This window comes from Apium graveolens, chromosome 8 (assembly GCF_009905375.1).
Source record: "Apium graveolens cultivar Ventura chromosome 8, ASM990537v1, whole genome shotgun sequence".
Classification (NCBI taxonomy): domain Eukaryota; kingdom Viridiplantae; phylum Streptophyta; class Magnoliopsida; order Apiales; family Apiaceae; genus Apium; species Apium graveolens.
The window spans coordinates 188608054-188635015 of NC_133654.1; the positions used below are offsets into that span (position 1 = coordinate 188608054).

Below are 26962 nucleotides of genomic sequence, written 5' to 3' on the forward strand. Positions count from 1 at the left end.
CTTTCATGTGGTCTACTATGCTAGTAAGACGCTAAATTGACCTCAAATGAACTACACCACTACTGAGAAGGAGCTCTTGGATATAGTTTTTGGTTTCGAAAAATATCGATCTTATCTACTTAGGACAAAGGTGACAGTGTTCACTGATCATGCTGCCATTCGCTATCTGGTCTCAAAGAAGGATTCAAAGCCTAGACTTATTCAATGGGTGCTCTTGCTACAGGAATTTGAGTTAGAGATCAAGGACCGAAAAGGTACTGAATATCAAGTAGCTGATCATCTCTCTAGATTGGAGAATCCCGATTCTACTTCACATGATAAGACATTGTTCAACGAATCTTTTCCGGATGAGCAGTTGTTCGCAGTTCAAGAGGAAGAGCCATGGTTCGTAGATATTGTGAACTATCTTGTCAGCAATATAATGCCTCCTAATTTGAATGCGGCTCTAAAGAAGAAGTTTCTGCATGAGGTGAAGTGGTACATGTGGGATGAACCATATTTGTTTAGACAAGGAGCTGACCAGATCATCAGTAGATGTATCCCATTCTGTGAGACGGAGGGGATATTACGAGACTGTCATTCCATAGTTTCTGGTGGACATTATGGTGGTGAAAAGACAGCAGCTCGTATCCTTTAAGCAGGTTTTTTCTGGCCTGTATTGTTTAAGGATGCACATCAGTTCGTTTTAAGGTGTGATCGTTGCCAAAGAGTTGGGAATCTTACTAGAAAGGATGAGATGCCTTTAAATGTGATGCTTGAAGTTGAGGTCTTCGATGTTTGGGGAATCGATTTCATGGGATTATTGATCCCATCCTGCAATAATCAGTAAATCTTGCTGGCAGTCGATTATGTCTCGAAATGGGTAGAATTCAAGGCTCTACCGACGAATGATGCAAAGGTAGTGTTGAGTTTTCTTCATAAGTAGATATTCACAAAGTTTAGAATGCCACGAGTTATCATAAGTGAGGGGTCGCATTTATGCAATTCTAAGTTCACTTCTATGATGTAGCGCTATAATGTGAATCATCGTATTGCTACTGCCTATCATCCACAAACTAATGGTCAAGCTGAAGTATCTAATAGAGAGATCAAGCGCGTTCTAGAGAAAGTTGTTTGTCCGTCAAGGAAAGATTGGTCTTTGAAGCTCGATGAAGCTGTTTGGGCTTATAGAACAGCATACAAGACTCCACTTGGGATGTCCCCGTTTCAACTTGTCTATGGTAAAGGATGTCATTTACCTGTGGAGCTTGAGCATAAGGCTTATTGGGCATTGAAGAAGTTAAACCTTGATCTAGATGCAGCTGGGAAGAAGCGAATGTTTCAGTTAAATAAACTTGATGAATTTCGACTTCAAGCGTACGAAAAAAACAAAATGTACAAGGAAAAAGTAAAAAGGTGGCACGACAGGAAACTATCTCCTAAGTCATTCGTGTCGGGGCAACAAGTTCTTCTATTCAACTCTCGTCTTCGACTTTTTCCTAGAAAGTTGAAATCAAGGTGGTCTGGACCATTTATCGTCAAAACTGTGTTTCCACATGGAGCGGTGGAGATTTTTGAGAAGGATCCGGGCCAAGCATTCAAAGTTAATGGTCAGATATTTAAGCACTATTATGGGGATACGGCAAAATGTGAAGTGGTAAGTGTCGTTTTATTATCAACTTGATCGAACTACTCTACGTCAAGCTAATGACGTAAAAGAAGCACTTCTTGGGAGGCAACCCAAGATATGAGACTATAGAAACCCTTAGAATTTAGTACTCTATCCAAAAACCCAAAAAAATCAGAAAAAGCTGGCTGAAAAAATATTTTTCCAGGAACCTTGCAGGCGCCCGCCTGCAGGTTCCAGGCGGCCGCTTGTTGGCAGGCGCCCGCCTGCTGGTTCCAGGAGACCGCCTGCGGACCTGAGTTTTGAAAATTCGGTTTTTTTTCAGCTTATAAAAAAATAGAAAAAACACAAAAACACAACCACAACACAACAAACCCCATTACCCACGAATTCTCCCTACAAATTAGCCATTATCCCACTCTTAATCTAATTCTAACCCTAATCTTACCCTATATATACACACAACCTCTCCATATACTCTCCCATATACTTTCAACTTACAAACCCTTTCCTACACACAAAACACAACTCTATAACTCTTATTCTCAGTTTTAATGGCCCCAAAGAGATCTCGAACTGTCGATAGCAGCATCACCATTCTGACTGCTGATTCTTCAAGGGGTACTGCTACGAGGCCCCGACTGGTGGATAGGGCTGCTGAGGAGGAGTATGCTAGGCTTTTGACTAAGCCGATTCTGAAGGAAAGGGGATTTTTTCCATCGGGGAGGGATGGTGAGTTATTGCCGATGATTGCAGAGAAGGGTTGGATTACTATTTACGAGTCACCTGAGGCGGTCCCGATGAGTGTTGTTCATGAGTTCTATGCGAACGCCAAGGCCAACAAGAATGGGTATTCTGTTATTTATGGGCTTACTGTTGATTATCAGCCCGAGGCAATTCACCGTGTTATTGGGCAACGACGAAGGAAGCCCCAGGAGGAGAATTGGAATGAGAAGACCCCTGAGGATTTTGACTCAGATTTGATTATTGCTACTCTCTATCAGCTGGGCACGGTGTGGAAGTTTAAGACGGGATCTAATGAGTATCGTTCTTTTCCGGCTGTTGCGATGAACAGGTATGCCCGTGCATGGAATACCTTTATTTGTGCTAATATTTTTCCTTCTTCGCATGCACATGAGGTTATAGTTGAGAGAGCCAGGTTGTTGTGGGGGATTTTTAATGAGGAGTATTATATGGACCTTGGTGAGTTCATCTACCAAGGGGTTTGGAAGTTTTTGAGGGGGAGGATGCATTACAACATCCCTTATGCCTCTATTATCACGAAGCTGTGCAAGGCAGCTGGAGTCCACTGGTTTTCTTATGAGCAGTTGCAGATGCCAGCCGCTCCTATTGATTCATCGACGCTGAATGCAATGCTAGAGTGGACGGGTGGAGAGCCCGAGGAGCATGGTTTGGGATATCATCTCCCAGGAGGACGTCCAGCAGCTGGTGCTACGATGGTTAGGCCCAGTCAAGCTCATGGTGAGGCAGGTACTTCTAGAGCCCAGGGAGGTGATGGTTCAGGGATGGCTGATTTCCAGTACATGAGGCTTTCCAGGAGGATGGATGCGATGTATGAGTCGCAGAGTAGGTTTGCACAGGAGCTCACCCTAGCGCTTGGGACTGCTTTCAGAGGCCTTGGAGCTGACATCCAGTGGCCCGTTTTTGGTGAGGACTCTGCTTATCCACCTCCTGATACTCCACCCTCTGAGGGTGATGATGATGATGATTTCTCTGAGTAGGTATACCCTGTGTCCTTTCTATTACCTTCACTGGGGACAGTGAAGATTTAAGTTTGGGGGTGGTAGTTAAGGAACATATTTGTGTGTGTGTCATGTAGTTGCATATTTATGATAGTTTAGTTCATATAGTTGCATAACTTTGCCATATAGTTTTTTTTTAGCTTTATTTATCATGTCATATAGCTCATGCATATACCATGATCCCTTTGTGTTGCTTTACCGATTGATATGTGATATTGATGCGAGTGTAGTGATAGCGTTAGAGTGATGTTGAATCTTGTTAGGTTGACATGCATGCTAGAAACACTTGTAATTTTACTAAGTTTTAGAGTATGCTTATGGACTAGATTGTTGTCATGGTTTGATGGTTTTTGAGGTCAATATATTGCTTATACTTAGAATGTATGATAGGCTCTTAATGATAAAAGGCATGAAAAGATAGAATTGGAGTAAAAATTAGAATTCATTGCTAGTTGTGGCTAGGCGTCAAATGGCTAGTAGCCGGCTCGTATTGTATGCGAGTAGTCTAGGGTTGAGCAAGATGGAGCGAAACGCACTTGCTCAGAAATTTAAAAAAAAAATAGAAAAAAAGAAAAAGGAAAAAATAAAAAAATATGGTTTAGTGCATAATTGATCACGAGTGAGCTCTTTGGTATTCGAGTTATTAAGTTCTTAGGGGACTTTGTGCCTAGTGACCTAAGGGTTTTATAGTCTGGGATCCGCTAACCTAACGCTCGCTAAATGGATGCCATTGCATAAGTCTTTTGTGGACCTCACTAATTGCACGATCAAATAAACATTTATTTATTGTGTTGAATAAAAGCATGATTTCGTAATAAGCTCCGGTGATCTTGAAGTGTTATAAGTCAGTTTGTGTCTAGAATATATTCTTCGTATAATCTTGTGATTGCCTTGAGGATGATTGAGTTATGATAATTGATCTAGTTTCGAAGCATATCTGTTAAGCATTCGCACACGCCATGTTTCTAGTTGTATGTTAGCTTGCGTGATTTGATTGATCTGTAGTTGCCTAATTCCATTTGTTGATATGTCATGTGTTGGTTGGTTTAGTCATCGCGAGGGGATCGCTGCATTCATATAGTTCCATTCATGCATGTTTTATTCTAAATTTGAGTCTGTGATGCTTGAGGACAAGCATCGATTCAAGTTTGGGGGTGTGATAAGTGGCATTTTATACCACTTCAAGCGTCTCATAACGGCTTGAATTGGTGTCTTGGACTTAAGTATTTTGTGTATTTGACGTGTTTTCTAGTGTTTTTGCATTTCAGGGTATAACTTGCTTAGATAGGTGGTTTTTATCAAATAAAGCTTAAGGAAGTGCTTGGAATCAGTCTAGGGGTGATGAGCGAAGAAATCAGCAAAAATCCTGATTCTAAAATTACGATCCCAGGCGGCCGCCTCCATTCCCACGCAGGCGCCTGCTCTCCAGGAGGTTGCCTGCAAGCTCCAGGCGGGCGTCTTGGGTTTTTGCTGATTTCTTCGCTCATCACCCCTAGACTGATTCCAAGCACTTCCTTAAGCTTTATTTGATGAAAACCACCTATCTAAGCAAGTTATACCCTGAAATGCAAAAACACTAGAAAACGCATCAAATACACAAAATACTTAAGTCCAAGACACCAATTCAAGCCGTTATGAGACGCTCTAAGTGGTATAAAATGCCACTTATCAATTCTCAATATACCTTGACTTGTGACTTGTCGATATCTTGACTTAAAGCATTTTTCGTACAGCATTATTCAACTCCAAACTTCTACATCTTTTCTCTGAGGCATGATCATGACTTCATCTTCTTCCAGAGTTTATTCCTTAGCTTGAAGCTGTTCACCGAAAAATCCATCAGTTTAATCTACTAACCATTTTTATAGACTCAATACAATACAGAATACATATATATATATATATTATCATACAACTTAATCTTAGGATTGTCAATTTGACTTATACTTATTATTTTACAAGCATGTCTTGCATAATAATCTCCCCCAATTTGTGAGAAGATTATTTGTCACAAATTCATGCCTGATAACAAGACTAATCCCAAACTAAAATCAAATACAATAAATTGAAAAATTAAATAACAAGTTACACTTTTTATACATTGATCAATTACATCAGCTCAAAATTACAACCATCAGGGGAATTTCTCATAACCAGGTTCTTTCTTGCTGAGGTCCTTAAGATTTACTAACACTTGAAGTTCTTCAATAATTTATGTCCCTCTCAAAGCATCCACCAGTTTGAGCCATTCATCCAATAAATAATTGTTGAGATAATTGACCCTGAATCTTGAAAATATGCCAACTTGAATATTCAGAAAATGTTCATCTTTTGAAATTCTACTCAGCCCCCTTGCCTTGAATTTATTTGATCTTTGTTCAAACATTTCAATCTACTTGGCATATTGCCTTTCTCTTTCCTCCCTCTCAGCCTTTATCCTTGCATGTCTTCCATCCCTTTCTCTCAGCCTTTCAGACATCACAGCCTTCCACATTCTTGTACTAGTATCCTTATCCTTCATTAAGCTTATCACTCTCTTCAATTTTGTGGTAGAAAATGTTTTCATTACTTCTCTACTTAGAAAAATGAATGAGCCATCCAAGTAGTAGATTATGTCTTCTCTTATAGAAATAACCCAAACTTTGACTATCTCCTCAGGTAGTTGGTGGTGATAGTCATCATCTGTTATTCTCCCATTTAAAGGTAGAAAATTAGCTTGATTAAAGCAGGTCCAGATAGCTCCAGCATTAGCTTGAATTTTCTTTTGTTTTCTCCCAACAGTATTGAAATGAGTCTTGATTAGAGGCTTGAATGAAGGTATGTTTGAGATTTTCTTTAAAGTGACATGGTTGGATGTGATTGGTATTTTGAGTAAGGAGTTTGCATTTTGTTTGTATAGGTATTTAGGTTTTGAGGTTGAAGTTTTTTGAGTGTTTGATTTGGTAGGTGTTAGGGCGAAAACACGTGCTAATATTCACGCAAGTATACGCGTTCGCAAGTAATATAGAATACTTTCTAGTTCGTTCCCACAGAGACTCAGACTAATTATTGTCTAATTAAACTCACGCACCAATGTATGATTACTTCTCAATGTTAAGACACTAACACTTAGAATTGTTGACTAAATATTAACTACAATTAATTACTTAATTTATCACTTAATTAACACTTCAAATTAACAATATTAAAACACTCATGAGATCACAACTTCATTACTACTTCCTTCAAAAGTTATTGTTATTACCTTTAGCATGTGACAGTGATGATATTAATTGAATAACACGAAACTGATAAAAGCCAACTTTCATTGTACTAATACCATTCTACCAAACATCCACAATTAAGATAGAAGTTGAATAGGCATCAATTATGTTGAGTTCCTATATGTCTACAGAAATTGACAACACAACGATTTAAGCACAAGTTATTCCTTTTGATTACATAGGGCGAATAAAATTGTTAGAGTTACCCACTAATCATGCTCATCATACATGAACCTATGCAAGAATGGCAAGTTCTAAATCTCAAGATCCACCATCGCTTCACAAGAGATTAACACCCTATCTTATATGTTCGCGACGCACATAAGACGAATACGCACAACCAATACTAGATATCATACAATCATCACACACTAAAGTATTAAACAATTAACTAAAGAATTCCATAGTAAATCCGTTGCAACCCCATAATCACGATTAGCCCATAATAGCACTTATCGTCATCATGGGTTCATATGAAATCATGATAAGCAAACACAAGAAAATAATAACTAAACTAATATTATATTAAACCAGAGTACGTCATAAGAGTAAATAGGTTCAAAGTAAGAAAACTAGCATCCAACGTTACAACGAAACAAGAATCACAAGAAAATATGCTTCCTCTTCGTTGCTGTGTGCTAAAACGGTCTTCTTCCTTATCTCCTTCGCTCCTTGCTTAATACCACGATCCTCTCTCGTGAAAACGTCTCCAAATCTACTTATATAATAGTCCCATAAAACTCAGATTACATAGAAGTGGAAGCCAAACAGAAGTAGAAGTCTAAAAATAACTATTTAATTTCCCGACCCTGCGCGGCCGCTCAACATAGCTGAGCGGGCGCTCAGCTTCCTGCACGGCCGCTCAGCATTGCTGAGCGGGCGCTCAGGACCCTACTGGAAAAATCCTGAGTTTGCTCCGTTTCTTCGCCGTAATCTGCCCCTTCCTTTCCTCTCTTAATGGTGAACACATGTCAAGGCTTATTCTTGATGATTACTCCTCCGAAATGCAACTAATACCCTGAAATGCATAAACACTAGAAAAACGCATCAAATACACAAAATACTTGATTTCAAGGCACCAATTTAAGCCATTTTAAGATGTTCTAAGTGGTATAAAATGCCACTTATCACACCCCCAAACTTAAATCGATGTTTGTCCTCAAGCGTCACAGACTCAAAAACAAATAAAAACATGCATGAATGCAATCTATATGAAAATGCAGCGATCCCCCTTACTACAAACAAACCAACCAAATTGCAACATCTCAACAAATGCAGTTAGGCGACTAAAGATCAATAAACTCATGCAAACGAACATACGGCCAGAAACGTGGTGTGTGCAGATGCTTAACAGATATGCTTCGGAACTAGACCAATTATTATGACTCAATTATGATCAAGGCAATCACATGATTATACAAAGAATAAAAATTCTAGGCACAAAGCGACATATAACACTACAAGAATTTTGGAGCTTATTACAGAATCATGCTTTGTATTTACGACAACAATGCTTATTTGACCGTGCAATGAGTGAGGTCCACAAAAGACTTATACAATGGTATCCATGTAACGAGCGTTAGGTTAGCGGATCCCAGACTCTAAAAGCCTTAGGTCACTAGGCACAAAGTCCCCTAAGAACTTAATAACTCGAATACCAAAGAGCCCACTCGTGATCAATTATGCATAAATACCAGAAAATTTTTTTCTTTTTTTTTTTTAAAAAAAAAAATTCTGAGCAAGTGCATTTCGCTCCATCTTGCTCAACCCTAGACTACTCGCATAACATGCGAGCCGGCTACTAGCCATTTGACGCCTAGCCATAACTAGCAACAAATTCCATTTTTACTCCATTTTTTTTTCTTTTTCATGCCTTTATCACTAAGAACCTATTATCGAATTCTAAGCATAATAAAAAAATTAACCTCGAAAACAATCAGATCATAACAACAATCTAGCCCTTAAGCATTCTCTAAGACTTAGTGAAACTACAAGTGCTTCTAGCATGCATATCAACCTACATGACTCAATATCACTTTAATGCTATCACTACACTCGCATCAATATCACAATTCAGTCGATAAATCATCGCAAAAGGGATCATGGTATATGCATGAGCTACATGACATGATAAACAAATAAAGCTATAAAATAAAAAAAACTATATGGCAAAAATTATGCAACTATATGAACTAAACTATTATGAATATGCAGCTATATGACACACATAAAATATTTCTTAACTACCACCCCCAAACTTAAAATCTTCACTGTCCCCAGTGAAGGTAGTAGAAAGGAACATAGGGTATACCTACTCGGAGTCATCATCATCACCCTCAGTGGGTGGAGTATCAAGCGGCGGGTATGCAGAGTCCTCACCAAAACCTGGCCACTGGATATCAGCTCCAAGGCCCCAAAAAGCAGTCCCTAACGCAAGGGTGAGCTTCTAAGCAAACCTGTTCTGCGTCTCGTACATGGCATCCATCCGCCGTGAAAGCCTCCTATACTGGGTATCATCCATCCCAGCACCCTCCTGAGCTCTCGAAGAACCAGCCTCATCACGCCTAGGCCTAGCCATAGTAGCACCTCTTGCTGGACGCCCTCCTGGAAGACGATAACCCAACCCATGCTCCTCGGGCTCACCACCGGTCCACTCCTGCATCCCATTCAGAGTCCCAGAATCAATCGGAGCGGCCGGCAACTGCAACTGCTCATGAGCCGGCCAGTTCACTCCTACTGCTCGGCAAAGCTTCGTAACCGTGGATGCATAAGGGATATTCATATGCTTAGCTCCTCTCAAAAATTTCAGAATTCCTTGGTAGATAAACTCACCAAGGTCCACATAGTACTCCTCATTAAGAACTCCCCACAACAACTGTGCTCTCTCAACTGTGACCTCGTGTGCATGCGAAGAAGGCAAAATATTAGCACAAATAAATGTATTCTATGCACGGGCATACCTGTTCATAGCGATCGCCGAGAAGTGATGATACTCATTAGTGCCGGTCTTGAAGGTCCAAACTGTGCCCGGCCTACAGAGAGTAGAACAAATCAAATCCAAGTTAAAATTCTCAGCAGTCTTCTCATTCCAGTTCTCCTCCTCGGGCTTCCTCTCTCGCTGCCCAATCACACGGCGAATCGCCGCTGGGTGATAATCAACCGTCAGCCCTCGGACCACAGAAAACCCATTCTTTTCGGCCTTCGCGTTCGCATAGAACTCGCGAACCACGCTCATCGGCACTGCTTCGGGTGACTCACAAAAAGCTATCCACCCCTTCTCTGTAATTATGGGTAGCAACTCACCATCCCTCCCCGATGGTAAAAACCCTCTCTCCTTCAGAATCGGCTTCCCCAAAAGCCTAGTGTACTCCTCCTCCGCAGCTCTGTCATTCAACCGAGGCCTTGCAGCAGTACCCCTCGATGAATCAGCAGTAGGGACTGTGCTGCTGCTATCAATAGTTCGTGCTCTCTTGGGTGCCATTGAATCTTGAATAAAAGTGTTTAAGAACTGAATTATTGTGTTTGGGAGAGAGTTTGAGTGTAGAAAGTTTGTGGGAGATATGTAGGATAGGTGTATGTATATATAGGGTGTGGATTAGGTTAAATTAGATTAGGATTGGGTTGAGGGATAAAATCATGGGGTAATAGGAAAAGAATTTATGGTTTATGGGCTGTGATGGGTTTTTTAATTTTTTGATTTTTTTTTGTATTTTTATGAACTGTAAAAAAAATTCTGGCAGCCGACCCCTGAGCGGTCGCTCAGCAGAGCTGAGCGGGCGCTCAGGGGGTCACTGGAAAAAAAAATTTCAGTCCTGTTTTTCTGATTTTTTTGTGTTTTTGGATAGGTTATTAACTTCTAAGGGTTCCTGTAACAACAATTCATGGGTTGCCTCCCACGCAGCGCTTCTTTTTCATCATTAGCTTGACGTTGCGTACCTTTCTCAAGTAGTCAATAAAATGGCACCAACCACTTCTCGGTTTGCCATGTCCCCATAGTAGTGCTTCAAACGCTGACCATTAACCTTGAATGCTTGCTCCGGATCATTCTCAAAAATTTCCACCGCTCCATGTGGAAACACAGTTTTGACAATAAAAGGTCCAGACCACCTCGATTTCAACTTCCCAGGAAAAAGTCGGAGACGAGAGTTGAATAAGAGAACTTGTTGCCCCGGCACGAATAACTTAGGATGTAGCTTCCAATCGTGCCACCTCTTTACCTTTTCCTTATACATTTTGTTATTCTCGTACGCTTGAAGTCGAAATTCATCAAGTTCATTAAGCTGAAGCATTCTTTTCTTACCAGTTGCATCTAAATCCAGGTTCAACTTTTTCAACGCCCAGTAGGCCTTATGCTCTCTTACCAGCTGCATCTAAATCCAGGTTCAACTTTTTCAACGCCCAGTAGGCCTTATGCTCAAGCTCCGCAGGTAAATGACATCCCTTACTGTACACCAACTGAAATGGGGACATACCAAGTGGAGTTTTGTATCCTGTTCTGTAAGCCCAAACAGCTTCATCGAGCTTTAAAGACCAATCCTTCCTTGACGGACAAACAACCTTCTCTAGAATGCGCTTGATCTCTCTGTTAGACACTTCCGCTTGACCATTTGTTTGTGGATGATAGGCAGTAGCAACTCGATGATTCACATTAAAACGCTGCATCATAGAAGTGAACTTACGGTTACAGAAATGCGACCCTTCATCACTTATGATTACCCAAGGTGTTCCAAACCTTGTGAAAATATGCTTATGAAGAAAATTCAGCACTGCCTTTGCATCATTTGTCAGTAAAGTTTTGACTTCTACCCATTTTGAGACATAATCGACTGCCAGCAAGATGTACTGATTATTGCAGGACGAGACAAAAGGCCCCATGAAATCGATTCCCCAAACATCAAAGACCTCGATTTCAAGCATCACATTTAACGGTATCTCATCCTTTCTCGTCAAATTTCTCACTCTTTGGCAACGATCACACCTTAAAACAAACTGATGAGCATCCTTAAACAAAGTAGGCCAGAAAAAACCTGCTTGCAAAATACGAGCTGCCGTCTTCTCACCACCATAGTGTCCTTCATAAACTGTGGAGTGGCAGTCTCGTAATATCCCCTCCGTCTCACAGAACGGGATACATCTCCTGATGATCTGGTCAGCTCCCTATCTAAACAAATATGGTTCATCCTACATATACCACTTCACCTCATGCAGAAACTTCTTCTTTTGAGCTGAGGTCAAATTAGGAGGCATTATATTGCTGACAAGATAGTTTACAATATCTGCAAACCATGGCTCTTCCTCCTGAACTGCGAACAACTGCTCATCCGGAAAAGATTCATTGATTAATGTCCTATCTTGTGAAGCTGACTCGGGATTCTCCAACCTAGAGAGATGGTCAGCTACTTGATTCTCAGTACCTTTTCGATCCTTGATCTCTAACTCAAATTCCTGAAGTAAGAGCACCCAACGAATGAGTATCGGCTTCGAATCCTTCTTGGAAACCAAATAGCGAATGGCCGCATGATTAGTGAATACTGTTACTTTAGTCCCAAGCAGATAAGATCGAAATTTCTCAAAACCAAACACTATAGCCAAGAGCTCCTTCTCCGTAGTGGTGTAGTTCATTTGGGCCTCATTTAAGGTCTTACTCGCATAGTAGACCACATGAAAGAGATTATTCTTGCGCTGTCCCAGAACTGCACCTACCGCATAATCACTCGCATCACACATCATCTCAAATGGCTCTGTCCAATCTGGTGCTGTAATAACTGGTGCAGTGATCAAACGCTTCTTGAGAGTCTCGAATGCCGCCAAACATTCATCATCAAATTTCAAAGGCACATCTTTCTCAAGCAAATTGCACAACGACTTAGATATCTTCGAAAAGTCCTTGATGAATCGCCGATAAAAACCCGCATGACCAAGAGAACTACGGATTCCTTTCACAGAAATAGGTGGTGGAAGATTTTCAATGACTCTTATCTTGGCCTTGTCCACCTCCAGACCCTTGATAGAGACCTTATGCCCAAGAATAATGCCTTCATGCACCATAAAATGACATTTCTCCCAATTGAGCACCAAATTAGTTTCCACGCACCTTTTGAGTACGGCGCGAAGATTATTCAAACATTCATCAAACGAATGTCCAAAGACGGAGAAGTCATCCATGAACACCTCGATATTATTTCCAATCATGTCAGAGAATATAGCCATCATACATCTCTGAAAAGTGGTCGGGGTGCCACATAACCCAAATGAAACTCTGCGAAAAGCAAACGTGCCAAATGGACAAGTGAAGGTAGTCTTTTCCTGATCCTCTGGTGTAATACAAATCTGATTATACCCTGAATAGCCATCCAGAAGACAATAATACTCATGACCAGCCAACCTGTCAAGCATCTGATCGATGAATGGAAGAGGGAAGTGATCCTTCCTCGTGGCTTTGTTCAACTTTCGATAATCCATGCATACTCTCCATCCTGTAACTATTCGAGTGGGGATGAGCTCATTCTTCTCATTTGCCACCATAGTGATACCTCCTTTCTTAGGTACACATTGTACGGGGCTCACCCAAGAACTGTCAGAAATAGGATAAATGATGCCTGCATCTAGCCATTTCAGAATTTCTTTCTTCACCACCTCCTTCATGATAGGATTAAGTCTGCGCTGCTGTTCAACAGTCGGCTTACTACCTTCTTCTAGCAGAATTTTATGCATACAATAGGAAGGGATGATCCCCTTGATATCTGCTATGGTCCATCCAATAGCCGATTTGAATTCTCTCAAAATCCTTAAGAGCTTGTCTTCATCACTACCTGAAAGGTCAGATGCAATAATAACAGGTAAAGTAGATGCATCTCCTAAAAAAGCATACCTCAAGTATTCAGGTAATGGCTTGAGCTCCAAGGTAGGTGCTTCCTTTATTGATGGTTTAAGCTTTCCTTCAGCATTCTTGAGGTCAGAAGTACCAAGAGATTCAAACGGCATGTCCAGCTTTCGCTTCCAGGAAGAAGCATTCAAATATTGTAATTGCTCATTGCCATCTTCATCATCACTGTCAAAATCCCCCACTAAGGCCTTTTCCAATGCATCAGACATTAGCATGCGATCGAGTTCCGAAGTAACCGCAGAATCAATCACATCCACTTTTAAGCACTCCTCATCTTCTGTAGGCCTTTTCCACTTTGAAGGTCACATCCTGATCTTGTACCCGCATAGTAAGTTCACCTTTCTGCACATATATCAAGGTACGGCCAGTAGCCAAGAAAGGTCTTCCCAAGATTATGGGAATCTTCTTATCTTCCTCAAAATCCAGAATAACAAAATCTGCAGGAAAGAAGAGCTTATCCACCTTGACTAGCACATCCTCCACTATGCCCCTTGGGTAAGTAATAGAACGATCAGCCAATTGTAGAGACATGTATGTGGGTTTTGGATCAGGCAAATCCAACTTTTTAAAGATCGACAACGGCATCAGATTGATGCTTGCTCCCAAATCACAAATTCACTTGTCAAAAGTCAACTTGCCAATGGTGCAAAGAATGGTGAAGCTACCTGGATCTTTCAGCTTTGGAGGTAACTTTTGCTGCAGAACAGCGCTGCATTCTTCCGTGAGAGCAACGGTCTCAAGGTCATCCAGTTTCACCTTCCTTGAAAGAATACTCTTCATAAACTTCGCATAACTAGGCATTTGCTCCAGAGCCACAGCGAAAGGTATATTGATGTGAAGTTTCTTGAACACATCCAGAAACTTACCGAACTGTCTATCCAGCTTTTGTTGCTACAATCTCTTAGGAAAAGGTGGTGGTGGATAGAGCTGTTTCTCCCCTATATTACCCTCAGGCAGAGTGTGTTCAATAGTAGTCTTCCTTGGTTTCACCGCTTTCTCCTTTTGCTTAGCTTCTTCATCTCTAATTTCATCTTCTCCTTCTTTTGGCTTTTCAGCATCAGCCACTTTCCCAGACCTTAAGGTATTAGCCTTGACTTGCTCTTTAGCTTCCTTCCTGCCTGGTACTTCAGTGTCACTGGGAAGAGTGCCAGGTTGACGATTGAGCACTGCATTGGCTATTTGACCTATTTGGTTTTCCAAGGTCTTGATAGAAACCGCCTGACTTTTGCATAACAGCTTAAGTTCCTCAAAATCAGCACTAGTAGGTGCAGCTACACTTCCCTGTTGAGGATATGATTGCCTTTGAGCGTACTGCTGTGGTTGCTGGAATCCAGGTGGATTAAACTGTGTACTCACACCTTGCTGATATGGTGGCTGAATAGCATTCTGATTATTACCCCAGCTGAAATTTAGATGATTTCTGTTATTAGATGATAAGTAGCTGGCACAGGCTGCTGTTGTCGCTGATAATTATTCACATACTGAACAGATTCATTGACAAGAGAACACCGATCCGTAGCATGAGAACCTGCACAAAGCTCACAAATCATAGCTATTTGATTAACTCCATATGTAGCCAGAGAATCAACCTTCATTGACAGCGCTTGAAGCTGCGCTGTAATAGCGGTGGCTGCATCGACTTCCAAAATACCTGCTACCTTCCCAGGCATCATCCTCTGAATTGGGTTTTGATGCTCATTTGCAGCCATAGTCTCGATAAGATTATAAGCCTCAGTATAGCTTTTAGCCCATAAGGCGCCTCCAGCTGCTGCATCGAGCATGGGCCGAGATTGGGCCCCCAAACCATTATAAAAACCAGTGATCACCATCCAATCGGGCATTCCACGATGTGGACACTTCCTCAACATTTCCTTGTAGCGTTCCCAAGCTTCGCACATAGATTCTGTAGGTTGCTGCGCAAACTGAGTAAGAGCACTCCTCATAGCAGCAGTCTTTGTCATCGGATAAAACTTCACCAGAAACTTTTGCGCAAGATCTTGCCAAGTAGTGATGGACCCAGCCGGTTCAGAATGTAACCAGTCCTTAGCTTTGTCACGCCATTATACTTGAAAGTGCTGCAGATCTCGATAAAATTCCTTATGTGCATGTTGGGGTCTTCAGTCGCAGCTGAAGGTGGCCACTAGTGCGGTCCGGGCGGTCCGGGACGGGTTGATTACGGGTTGAACACGCGAACAACGAACACTGAACCGATACGCAAGTTGAACGAATCGGGTCGGGCTGGGTTCGAACTAACAGACACAGACTCGTAACCGGCACAAGGTTCACGAGCCGTGCGAGCTGAGCCGAGCGGGCTTCGCGGGTTGGAGTTCAATTTAATTTTTTGGGCAGGATTGTTCTACGTAGCCATAACATCACTCCAAATCAGTTATGCACTGTATATTTTTGTTTTGATATTTTTTTCAATTTTAATTTAAGAAGTCAACATTAATAATTATATTAAATAAATTTAATTTTAATCGATTAATTTTATTATTTTAAGTTCTTGGTTAAAAGAGGACGGTTTAAGTTTAGGTTTCTAATAATTCTAATTAATTATAATAATTAAGCAGGGAGAATATAAATTTTGAGAAGGTTTTATTTTTAAGAAAATAAAATGGTTAGGGAAAATAATAAAAATCTGGTTGAAACTCGGAAAAAGAAACAGAAATAGGAACGGTGGTCGGTGGCGGAGACTGAAATTGAGGGAGACGGAAAGAGAATGAGAGTTAGAGGGAGAGAGAGAATTAGAAATTGAGAGAGACTGAGAGTTAGAGTTAGAGGTAGATGAAGAATTAGAATTAGGGTGAGTGAATAAGGCAGAGTTGAAGGTGATCATTGATGGAAATAAGGCAGGTACGTGCAGCACAACCGCGGGCTCGTGCGGGTTGTGCTCAACGCGCATCTCGTGCGGTTTCGGTCCGTGCGGGCTCGAGCGGGCTTGTGCGGTTCCGGGTTTTAAATTTACAATTTGTAATCAGTTCGTGTAATTTAACGAGTTGGGCGGGTTTGAACCGGCCCGTTTAGTGCTCAATTTTTTTCGGTTTCCGTACGAGCCGGTCCCGAATGAGCGGTTCGAACCCGCACATTTGGCCAGCTCTAGTCGCAGCTCCTCCAAAAGAAACAGAATTCTGCACCATCTGAATAGTGCCCGGCTTGATTTCAAAGGTGTTAGCTTGAATAGCCAGATGAAGAATGTTTGACTGAATGTCATCAATTTTTGGCCGAGAAAAATCCATAAGAGCTGGATCAGCCTGAACAATACGATCACCCATGATTACTGGTTCTTTCCGCTCAGTTCCTGAATCCGAATCTTCAAAATCTAACTTCTTCGGAATATCAAGAACTTCGTCTGTCTCCTCAGCTGTATCTAAAGTCCTCTTGCGAGTACGAGAACGAGTTTGCATAAACGCTCGCTAAAGTACCTGAAACACAACCGGAAATAATAAGTAACAACTACGTCCTAATCACTGAGTCCTAATGACCAATGATGGTAAGTACATAAACTAAACAAATACGCCGAGTCCCCGGCAGCGGCGCCAAAAACTTGTTAGGGCGAAAACACGCGCTAATATTCACGCAAGTATACGTGTTCGCAAGTAATATAGAATACTTTCTAGTTCGTTCCCACAGAGACTCAGACTAATTATTGTCTAATTAAACTCACGCACCAATGTATGATTACTTCTCAATATTAAGACACTAACACTTAGAATTGTTGACTAAATATTAACTACAATTAATTACTTAATTTATCACTTAATTAACACTTCAAATTAACAATATTAAAACACTCATGAGATCACAACTTCATTACTACTTCCTTCAATAGTTATTGTTATTACCTTTAGCATGTGACAGTGATGATATTAATCGAATAACACAAAACTGATAAAAGCCAACTTTCATTGTACTAATACCATTCTACCAAACATCCACAATTAAGATAGAAGTTGAATAGGCATCAATTATGTTGAGTTCCTATATGTCTACAGAAATTGACAACACAACGATTTAAGCACAAGTTATTCCTTTTGATTATACAGGGCGAATAAAACTGTTAAAGTTACCCACTAATCATGCTCATCATACATGAACCTATGCTAGAATGGCAAGTTCTAAATCTCAAGAACCACCGTCTCTTCACAAGAGATTAACACCCTATCTTATATGTTCGCGACGCACATAAGACGAATACGCACAACCAATACTAGATATCATACAATCATCACACACTAAAGTATTAAACAATTAACTAAAGAATTCCATAGTAAATCCATTGCAACCCTATGATCACGATTAGCCCATAATAGCACTTATCGTCATCATGGGTTCATATGAAATCATGATAAGCAAACACAAGAAAATAATAACTAAACTAATATTATATTAAACCAGAGTACGTCACAAGAGTAAATAGGTTCAAAGTAAGAAAACTAGCATCCAACGTTACAACGAAACAAGAATCACAAGAAAATATGCTTCCACTTCGTTGTTGTGTGCTAAAATGGTCTTCTTCCTTATCTCCTTCGCTCCTTGCTTAATACCACGATCCTCTCTCGTGAAAACGTCACCAAATCTACTTATATAATAGTCCCATAAAACTCAGATTACATAGAAGTGGAAGCCAAATAGAAGTAGAAGTCTAAAAATAACTATTTAATTTCCCGCCCCTGCGCGGCCGCTCAGCATTGCTGAGCGGGCGCTCAGGACCCTACTGGAAAAATCCTGAGTTTGCTCCGTTTCTTTGCCGTAATCTGCCCCTTCCTTTCCTCTCTCAATGGTGAACACATGTCAAGGCTTATTCTTGATGATTACTCCTCCGAAATGCAACTAATACCCTGAAATGAATAAACACTAGAAAAACGCATCAAATACACAAAATACTTGATTTCAAGGCACCAATTTAAGCCATTTTAAGATGTTCTAAGTGGTATAAAATGCCACTTATCAGTAGGTTTGAGGGTCTGAGTTTAAGTGATCTGGATTTCTTGAAATTTCATCTATTTTGATCCTTCCTCTTCATCATTTCTCTTCCTTTTGTTGTTATCCCTTTGTTTCTTTTCTTCATTCTCTTTCTTCTTCTCCACCACCTTGTTACCAGCTGTTCGTGTAACGTTAGAGAAATATTATGTAATTATTTTTATCAATAAATAATTATTATGTGATTTTATTTGAATTTTGGTGAATTATTTGATAATTGATATTAATATTTGATGTTTAATTCTGATAAAAATTTAGATATTTTAATTTTTAATTATCCAGAATAAAATATAGAGTGTTTTGGTATTTTTCTGGTAATTTTTGGATTATCATATAATTTTATAAGGATTTATAGAATTAATAATGATTATTTCATGTAATTATAAAAATTACTTTTTAGAACTAGAAATCGTCCCACTTCAATCCTTTTCGCGTTTTTACAACCCGAAACTCTTCCGAAAACTCCTTCCTAACCTAATCTGATAATTCTGAACACTTTTCATGTTTTGACTTTTTCAATCCGGGGTACGGTTTGACCCGTACGAGTCCCGGCGTGAAATTTTCGATACGCAAATCATTTTATATATCGATAAAAATCCGTATTCTCAAAAGGCGAGACATTATTACCTTATTCTCGTATAAAGTATTTTATAGGAAGCTCTGTCTTGATAATTATCCAAGTTTGGTATTAAAATCGTATCGTTATATAGTTACTTAGCGGCTAAGTAACCTATTTTCGGATCCAATATGTAAATGTAATTATCAAATTATTAAATAAATAAAATATGTGATGGTTCTGTCAGCTATGTGTTGTCGTATTACTAATGGTTTGTGAATTGTTGGACGAGAAGATTAATTTTATAATTAATTATCGAGCTGCCTGAATTTAATTCATTTTAAAGTGATTTTATTGAACATTTATTCCTATAAATGCTAAAATTATTTCTAAAATTATTTTTGTGGTTTTATAATTTTATTCATTATTTTTAGGAGTTTATAAAATAAACGGTTGGTATTTGCTTATCGAGAAGTCATGTGAATCTGTAAACTCATATCGATATATCACTATCATGTCTTTTATCGAGAACTAGATAGTGACTTATCGAGATATAACATAATACCTAGTTTGTCCTAATTGGACTGAATTATTCCAATTTATATTGAATAAATCAGTATAAAATTAGAATTAATTTTGTGTCAAAAGTACTTTACTAAAATAATTTATAGAATTAAATTATCCCGGTTCCAAGTTATTGTTAAGTCTAAAATTTATATTTATAGAGAGCTCCATAAAAATATACATGAGTCAAGATCTCTACAATACTTATCGAGAAGTCACAAAGAGGCTTGTCGAGAAGTCCATCGAGAAGCAATGAAATAGACTTATCAAAAACTTTATCTAGAAGTCTTAAAGTGAATTTTCGAGAAGTCATTTAGAATTATCGAGAAGTCATTAAGAGGCTTGTCGAGAAGTCCTTCGAGAAGTCATGGAAAAAGACTTATCGAGAAGTCTCAAAATGATTTATCGAGAAGTTTTTTAGACTTATCAAGAACTCAGTTCTCTACATACTTTTAATATTTTTTTAGTTTTGTCTTATATCAATTTCATATATTAAAATTGTGAACTAACATTTAGACAGTTTTCTCAAAATTTGAAAAAATCTAAGTTTACAAATAAAAATGAAAAATAAATATAAAGAGAGTTCTAGAATATTTATAAATCATATTTCAATTAATTTCCAATTAAATTAAATTGATTTTGATTTATTTGAAATTAGTCTGCTGCAACACATTAGCTGAGTTCTTGCCTTTAGGATGACGAATTTAACATACCAATTTCACTAACAAGTCTAGTGAAAGTTGCTTCATCCAAAAGTTTAGTGAAAATGTCAGCTAATTGTTATTCTATTAGAACAAAAATGAGCTCAATAGTATCATTTGCAGCATGTTCTCTAATAAAATGGTACCTTACATCAATTTGCTTAGTTCTGGAATGATTAAACAGATTAGCAACAATAAATATGGCACTAGTATTGTCACACATGATTGGAATTTTGTGTAACACTAGACCATAGTCCATTAGTTGATTTCTAATCCAAAGCACTTGAGCACAACAACTTCCTGCAGCTATATATTCAGCCTCAGTTGTGGAAGTTGACACATATTGTTATTTTTTACTGTACCAGGATACAAGTCTTTGACCAAGAAATTGATAGCTTCCACTACTACTCTTCCTGTCAACCCTGCATCCAGCAAAATCTGCATCTGTATATCCAACAGATTCAAAACTAGTTCCCTTAGGATACCACAATCCCAAGTTTATTGTTCCCTTAAAATATCTGAAAATTTTCTTTACTGTCATCAAATGTGATTCTTTGGGATTTGCTTGAAATCTAGAACACAGACATGTTACAAATATGATGTCTGGTCTACTGGCAGCTAAGTACAGCAAGATCCAATCATTCCTCTATAGCCAGATATGTCTACACTCTTTCCTTTCTTATCTTCATCAAACTTGGTAGTTGTAGACATTGGTGTAGATGCAGGTGAGCGGTCAACCATTCCAAACTTATTCAATAATTCTTTAACATATTTGGTTTGACTGATGCAGATACCATCTCTTCTTTGACTAACTTGAAGGACAAGGAAGTAACTGAGCTCTCCCATCATGCTCATCTCATATTCACTCTGCATGAGTCTGGAGAATCTTTAAAATAACTTCTCATTAGTAGAACTAAATATAGTATCATCCATATTGATTTGAACTAGGATAATATCATGTTTGTAGAATAGAGTCTTGTCAATAGTTCCTCTAGTAAATCCATGTTTGATCAAGAATTCCGATAGTATGTCATACCATATTTTAGGTGCTTGCTTTAATCCATAGAGAGTTTTTAACAATTTATAAACGAAGTCTGGAAATTCTGGATCTTCAAAGCCAAGTGGTTGTTGCACATAGACATCCTCTTCCAATTCACTATTGAGGAATGAACTTTTCACATCCATTTGATACACCTTAAAATTTAAGTGTGTAGCAAATGCTAGGAAGATTCATATTGCCTCAAGTCTTGCAACTGGAGCAAAAGTTTCATCATAGTCAATTCCTTCTTCTTGTGAGTAGGCTTTAGCAACCATCCTTGCTTTGTTCCTTGTCAAAATTCCATTTTCATCCATTTTGTTCCTATAAACCCATTTTGTTCCAATAATGCTTCTGTTTCTTGGTGCAGGAACCAATTCCTAAACTTTATTTCTCTCAAACTGATTTAATTCTTCCTGCATGGCTGTTATCCAGTCAAGATCAAGCAAGGCCTCTTCAGTTTTCTTTGGCTCAATTTGAGACAAAAATATATTTTCAAACATTCATTTGCTGTAGCACTTCTAGTTCTCACTCAGTATTGGGATCATCAATTATTGCATTTTTAGTGTGACTTCTCTCCCATTTCCTGGTGTGATCTTGTTGACTAGAGTTGTTCTCACCATTGGCATGACTTGTAGAACCACCATCATCTTCTCCCCCAGAGTTTGTGCCATCTAACTCAGATGAAATTCATTCTTGATTATAATTTTCATCTCCATGGATCACTTGTTCAGTTGTTTCTTGCTCCATTCTACTTTCTGTGTTGATCTTAGCATCATCCTTAGAATCACTGTCAATATTGAGATTTTAAAACTTCAAAGTTTCAACTCCATTTTCATCAAGGCATTTTAAGTCTGGACACTTGTCATCATCAAAAGTCACATCTATGCTTTCCATAATTTTCTTCTTTTTAAGCACATAAAATCTGTAGGCAGTTCTCTTCAATGAATATCCCAGAAAAATGCTTCAAAAACCTTAGAGTCAAATTTTTCCACATATTCAGAGTTGTCTTTGAGTATAAAGCATTTGCTTCCAAATACATGCAGATGCTTTACAGTAGGATTTCTTTTAGATAGAATTGAGTAAGGTGATTTGCCAAGGTTTTTGTTGATCAAAATCTATTTTGAGTATAGCATGCAGTGTTCTCAACTTCTTCCCAAAAACTTGTTGGCGGATTGTCATTTTACAATATTGTTCTGGCAGCTTCAACTAGAGTTCTATTTTTCCTCTCAACAACACCATTTTGTTGAGGTGTTCTTGCAGCTGAAAATTCTTGAACAATGCCTTTGTATTTGCAGAATTCACTCAATGCTGCATTCCTGAATTCTGTGTCATTATCATTTCTCAATCTTTTTACACAGTTTTGATCTCCATCCTGCTTTTCAACTTTCTTTATGTGTTCAATAACGATGTGTGAAGTTTCATCATTTGAATGCATAAACTCTACCCATATATACCTTGAGTAGTCATCCACCATCACCAGTGTATATTTCTTTTTAGAAATAGATAAGACATTAACATGTCCATGTAAATAAGTTGCAATGGTGCACTTATGGAATTCAAAATTTTGCTCTTGTGACTGGACCTCTTCATTTTGCCTTTCTGACAAGCCTCATAAACTTCATCTTGAGCAAATTCTAAATTTGGCATGTCTCTCACTAATTCCTTTTTCACCAAGTTATTGATTGCTTTGTAATTCAGATGAGAGAGTTTCTTGTGCCACAACTTACTTTGCTCAATGGATGCCTTGGTATAGAAGCAGCAAATTTCATCCTTGTTTGATGAACTTAGGTCTGAAACAAACAAGCTTCCTTTTCTTACTCCTTTAAGAGCAGTTTCACCAGTCTTTTTGTTGATAATTGAGCAGTCTTCTTTTTTAAAATTCACCTTGAATCCCTTGTCAGTAAATTGGCTAACACTTAAAAAATTTACTTCAATTTCAACAACCCATGTTACATCTTCTATGAAAACATTTCCTGAAACTAGTTTTCCATATCCCATTGTGAATCATTTGCTATTGTCTCCTAAGGTCACCAATGGGCCAGCCATCTCCCCAAATTGTGATAGCAAGGCCTTATCACCTATCATATTTCTGGAGCATCTACTATCAATGATCTATATGACTCTTTTCATCTTTTCTTGCACACAATGAGGATTAAGTGTGTTTAGCTACCCAAGCAGTGTTGGGTACTTTCTTCTTTTTCACAGAAGTTGCAAAAGTAGAATTTGATGATTCAAAAAGAACAGTATTTATTGATTGATTTGCATTTTCCTTTTTAGCTATAGATCCAAGATTAACTTCTTTCAGATATACTCTCAATCTATAACAGCTTGTCATCACTTTCATGTTGCAAGGAATGGAATCAACTCTCTCACAGAATCAATAGGGATCCTCAGCCACTGCCTTATTGTATTTGCATGCTCCTGTTTTTGGCTCACTAATAGCCTTTTTACAAAGGTGAGTTGAGTTAGATGTTTTGTTGAGCCACATTTTTTACATTTATTTCTTGGAGCATCTGCAGCATAGGCATAGTTGTTGATCTTGTTTACACCTATCTTCCCATTCCAGTTCTTTTTTTTTCTGCCAGCATCCTCAGTTTTTACCTCCTTAATTGGTGTCTTCATAACTTGATTGACTATTGGTTTCTTTTTAGTTTCATTTGTAGGAGTGGTTTTTGCATCTTTCTTTTCACTGTCTTCATCTGTAAGTTCTTACTTGATGACCAATTTAACCTCACTGAAATTAACCTCACATGCCTTGTAAAAAGGTGCATTAACTTTTCTCGGCACAGATGGGACATCTTGATATATAATTTCTTTTCCTTTATCACCTTCATTTTTCTTGTTTCTGTTTAAGGCATCATAGTCCAAACTGATAGCTATATTAGCACATGGTTTGTTTTTCTCATGGTATTATCCAACCAACGGAGATGCATTCATAAAGGACTTCAATTTTACTTCATTATTTTCCAAACTTGAATTTCACTTGCACACTTGAGCTTGTTTTTCAAATATTCATTTTCCTGCTTGACTGTTTCAAGCCCAACAAGCTGCAGCTCCAATTCTTGCTTTTCAATCTCAAGCTTCTCATTAATTTTTGAGAGTCTACCAACTTCCTCAGTAGCTGCTACGATGCTTGTATGAATGTGAAACATTTCTACACTCATCTTTTCAACAGTTTCTTTATATTGGCTTGTATTTAAATCAGTTATGGTTAGAGTTGGTATCTATGATTTTGATGAGGATGATTCTCCTTGCTCTAAAGTCATTAATGCATAATTTTTAAATTCTTCATTATCATCATCTTCATCAGTGTCATCCCAACTTTTGCTTTCGGCTATGTAAGCCTTTCCCTGTTGTTTTTTCAAGAGAGCTTCATACTTTACTTCCAACTCCAAATAGGCCTTGTCCTTCTTCACTTTCCTTGGCTTCCTACACTTAGTTACAAAGTGGTCCAACTCATCACAGTTGTAGCACCTAATTTTTGATCTGTCAACGAATCCAGTTTTCTTTTTCCACCTGAGTTGAGCTGAGTTTTTCCTTTCCAGTTGTTGCTATTTGAGGTATGTCTCTTACTCTTAATGTATTTTGGCTTTTTCACCCTAATGTTAGAAATTTTCTAGCCAGGTGAGCCATGGATTGATCCATCTCATCTAGTTCATCAAGGATGTAAGATTCATCCTCTTCTAGCTCCAATGTGACCTGTTTCTGAGGCTCTTTGTTCTTTTGCTCAACCGCATGAGTGTCTGGAGTTTGAGCTTCTTGTTCATCTTCAAAAATTATACTGTCATTGACCATTAAGGCACTAGATCTATCAACCACATGTCCTTGGTTTGCCTTTAATGACTTTCTATGCAACATCTCAAGCTCATATATTTTCAAAATCCCATATAGGACCTCCAATGTCATTCTGCTCAAGTCTCTTCCTTCTCTAATAACAGATATCTTCTGTTCAATATGGTTAGGAAGAGTAAGCAAAAACTTTAGGTTAACCTCCTCAGCTTCATAATATTTATCATATAGTTGCAAGTCATTAATCAATTTGTTAAATCTTTCAAAAACTTCAGTAATTCCTTCTTTAAATCTAGCCATGAATCCCTCATACTGAGACACCAGTATTCTCCTTTGATTTGATCTAACTTCCTCTGAACCCTCACACAGGATTTCAATTTTCTCCCAAATCTGTTTGGATGTGTCACAATTGACAATGTTATTGTACATTCTTCCAAGATTTTTAGCTGTTTACTTTCAGATTTTGCTCTGATATCACTTGCTAGATTTTGAATGCTATGAAATGTAACACGGAGGGGGGTGAATATGTTTCTTGAATTATTCTTTGTATTTAAGCTTTTTGGATTATGGTTTGGACAAAGCAGTTAAGAGATGTAAATATTATATTTCACGAAATTCTCACACCAACACACAATATCAAAAACTCACTTAATTGTATTTGTTAGATATATTTGATAATGTCATGGCTAATGTGATTTATGTTTAGTTTTCATATCTTACTTAAACAGGATAAATCAGTACTTACTGGAAGTCAGGACTTAAGGATATCAGTACTTATATTATCAAGAGATAATCATCAGAAGATGGATATCTGAACTTAAGTACTGAAGGACGTTCAGATAAGGAAGGCAGCTGGTTAAAGGAAAGAAGATCGAGACAAACATAAGAAGAGATATGCATGAAGATGGAATTCTATGAAGAATAGAATACTTGGAAGAAAAGATATCTGATTGATATATTTTAGGAAGCAGAATTATGTTCCATATCAATTAGCGATTATCTTGTAACTGTGTAGTATATAAACACAGACATAGGGTTTATACTATAAGTGTTATCAAAATCGAGAAGATTATTCATTGTAACCCTAGCAGCTCTCGTGATATTTGTTCATCACTGAGAGAGAACAATTCCATACTATAACAGAGTTTATTGTTTTAATAAAGTTTGTTTTCTGTTACTTGAGTTATTAAAGTTCGATTTGATTGTGTTATACACTGTATTCACCCCCCTCTACAGTGTGTGTGTGACCTAATGTATCAGAGCCTATCTGTTAACACACAAACAGTTTAAGATCCAAACACAATCATGTCTGAAGCAGAAACTCCAACTAAGCCCACCAAAGCTGAAGAACCTCCAAAGACACAAATTCAAAGTCGATATGAGACTATTAGAGTTCCCATATTAAGACCATGAGGATGACCATGTTTCTGGAAGCTACAGATCCAGAATATCTTGATAGAATCAAGGAAGGACCTCACAAACCAACCAAGCTCGTTGTTGCAGTTGCAGGTGAAGCAGCAAAGTCTGTACCAAAAGAGAAGAGTGATTACACTGCTGAAGATATCGCATCAATTGCTAAGGAAGCTAAGGTACGATATTGATATTGATATTGATAATGTAATGTCAAACAGGGTAATAAACTGCAAGATTGCAAAGGAGATATGGGATGCCTTGGAAATAAGATGTCAGGGAACAGATACGATTAAGAAGAACAGGAAGACAATACTCACTCAAGAGTATGAACACTTTGACTCAAAGGCTAATGAGTCATTGACTGATTTATATGATAGATATGTCAAACTCTTGAATGATTTG

At 38.5% G+C, this 26962-nt stretch overlaps 1 non-coding gene across 1 annotated transcript; it reads left to right on the forward strand.

Moving 5' to 3' along the window:
- Positions 1–15357: 15357 nt before the first annotated feature.
- Positions 15358–15464, forward strand: LOC141681836 (small nucleolar RNA R71). The gene has a single exon (XR_012559260.1). It is a non-coding gene; the product is annotated as a small nucleolar RNA R71 (small nucleolar RNA).
- The last annotated feature ends 11498 nt before the right edge of the window (positions 15465–26962 follow it).